Source organism: Cornus florida, unplaced genomic scaffold, assembly GCF_030987335.1.
Source record: "Cornus florida cultivar Cherokee Brave unplaced genomic scaffold, ASM3098733v1 CherokeeBrave_3.0.0_Hap2_scaffold_2, whole genome shotgun sequence".
In the NCBI taxonomy this organism is placed as follows: Eukaryota; Viridiplantae; Streptophyta; class Magnoliopsida; order Cornales; family Cornaceae; genus Cornus; species Cornus florida.
This window is the reverse complement of record NW_026775693.1, coordinates 850,001-852,500: the sequence shown is the minus strand read 5'-3', so window position 1 is coordinate 852,500 and position 2,500 is coordinate 850,001.

The window sequence follows — 2,500 nt, the reverse complement described above, 5'->3', positions numbered from 1 at the left end:
TTGAAAATTTTATGGGAGCTTCATGGAAGCCTAAGAAATGCTTTGCTCGAGACGGATTTCGATTTGGAGGTCCCCCGAGTTAATTTTGCCCATTATGACTCCTCGCCCGCACGCTCGTGCACCCCGACGTGCACGTGGGCATCGTATGCTAAAAAATGAAGTTTGGAGTTTGGGTTTGAAAATTTTATGGGAGCTTCCTAGAAGACTAAGAAATGCTTTGCTCGAGACGGATTTCGATTTGGAGGTCCCCCGAGTTAATTTTACCCATTACGACTCCTCGCCCGCACGCTCGTGCACCCCGACGTGCACGTGGGCATGGTATGCTAAAAAATGAAGTTTGGAGTTTGGGTTTGAAAATTTTATGGGAGCTTCCTAGAAGCCTAAGAAATGCTTTGCTCGAGACGGATTTCGATTTGGAGGTCCCCCGAGTTAAGTTTGCCCTTTATGACTCCTCGCCCGCATGCTCGTGCACACCGGCGTGCACGTGGGCATCGTATGCTAAAAAATGAAGTTTGGAGTTTCGGTTCGGAAATTTTATGGGAGCTTCCTAGAAGCCTAAGAAGTGCTTTGCTCGAGACGGATTTCGATTTAGATTTCCGCCGTGTTAATTTTGCCAATTACGGCTCCTCGTGCGCACGCTCAAGCACCCCGACGTGCACACCGGCGCGCACGTGGGCATCGTATGCTAAAAAATGAAGTTCGGAGTTTGGGTTTGAAAATTTTATGGGAGCTTCCTATAAGCCTAAGAAGTGTTTTGCTCGAGACGGATTTCGATTTGGTGGTCCCCCGAGTTAATTTTGCCCATTATGACTCCGCGCACGCACGCTCAAGCACCCCGACGTGCACGTGGGCATCGTATGCTAAAAAATGAAGTTTGGAGTTTGGGTTTGAAAATTTTATGGGAACTTCCTAGAAGCCTAAGAAGTGCTTTGCTCGAGACAGATTTCGATTTGGAGGTCCCCCGAGTTAATTTTGCCCATTATGACTCCTCCCCCGCACGCTCAAGCACCCCGGCGTGCACGTGGGCATCGTATGCTAAAAAATGAAGTTTGGAGTTTGGGTTCGGAAATTTTATGGGAGCTTCCTAGAGGCCTAAGAAGTGTTTTGCTCGAGACGGATTTCGATTTGGAGGTCCACCGAGTTAGTTTTGCCCATTATGACTCCTCCCCCGCACGCTCAAGCACCCCCGCGTGCACGGGGGCATTGTATGCTAAAAAATGAAGTTTGGAGTTTGGGTTTGGAAATTTTATGGGAGCTTCCTAGAAGCCTAAGAAGTGCTTTGCTCGAGAAGGATTTCGATTTGGAGGTCCCCCGAGTTAATTTTGCCCATTATGACTCCTCGCCCGCACGCTCAAGCACCCCCGCGTGCACGTGGGCATTGTGTGCTAAAAAATGAAGTTTGGAGTTTGGGTTTGTAAATTTGATGGGAGCTTCCTAGAAGCCTAAGAAGTGCTTTGCTCGAGACGGATTTCGATTTGAAGGTCCCCCGTGTTAATTTTGCCCATTACGGCTCCTCGCCCGCACGCTCAAGCACCCCGGCGTGCACGTGGGCATTGTATGCTAAAAAATGAAGTTTGGAGTTTGGGTTTGGAAGTTTTATGGGAGCTTCCTAGAAGCTTAAGAAGTGTTTTGCTCGAGACGGATTTCGATTTGGAGGTCCCCCGAGTCAATGTTGCCCATTATGGCTCCTCTCCCGCATGCTCAAGCACCCCTGCGTGCACACCGGCGTGCACGTGGGCATTGTAGGCTAAAAAATGAAGTTTGGAGTTTGGGTTTGGAAATTTTATGGGAGCTTCCTTGAAGCCTAAGAAGTGTTTTGCTCGAAACGGAATTCGATTTGGAGGTCCCCCGAGTCAATTTTGCCCATTACGACTCCTCGCTCGCATGCAATATCTACTCCTGTCAGAGCTGTGGTTTTCCTTAAGACTACTATAGGGGGGGGGGAGTTCTCAGCACCAAGAGCTGCAAGTAAGGCCATTGCTTGCTTTGCAGTCTCGATTGCTCTACTAGTGAATAGTAGATGTCTTGGTTAGCTTGGAACGAAAAAAAAAAATTTTTGGGGAAAAAAAAAAAAAAAAGTTTTTGTGAAAAAAAATTTTTCGAAAAAAAAAAAAAAAAAAAAATTTTTTTTGGATGCCTCGGTCTTCTATTTGTTTTGCTTGGGTAGATTAGGAAAAAAAAAAAAAAAAAAAATTTTGTTGGATGCCTCGGTCTTCATATTCTTTCTCGGCTATTTCGAAAAAAAAAAAAAAAAAATTCCGGGAAAGAAAAAAAAAAATTTATTTTTTGTTGGTTGCCTCGGTCTTCATGTTCTTTCTCGTGTATATGGGAAAGAAAAAAAAAAAAAAAAAAAAATTTGGATGCCTCGGTCTTCTTGTTCTCGGTTGGATTTATCGAAAAAAAAAAAAAAAATTTTGATGCCTCGGTCTTCTTGTTCTTGCTTTGGTATATCGGAGAAAAAAAAAAAAAAATTTTTTGGATGCCTCGGTCTTCTTGTTCA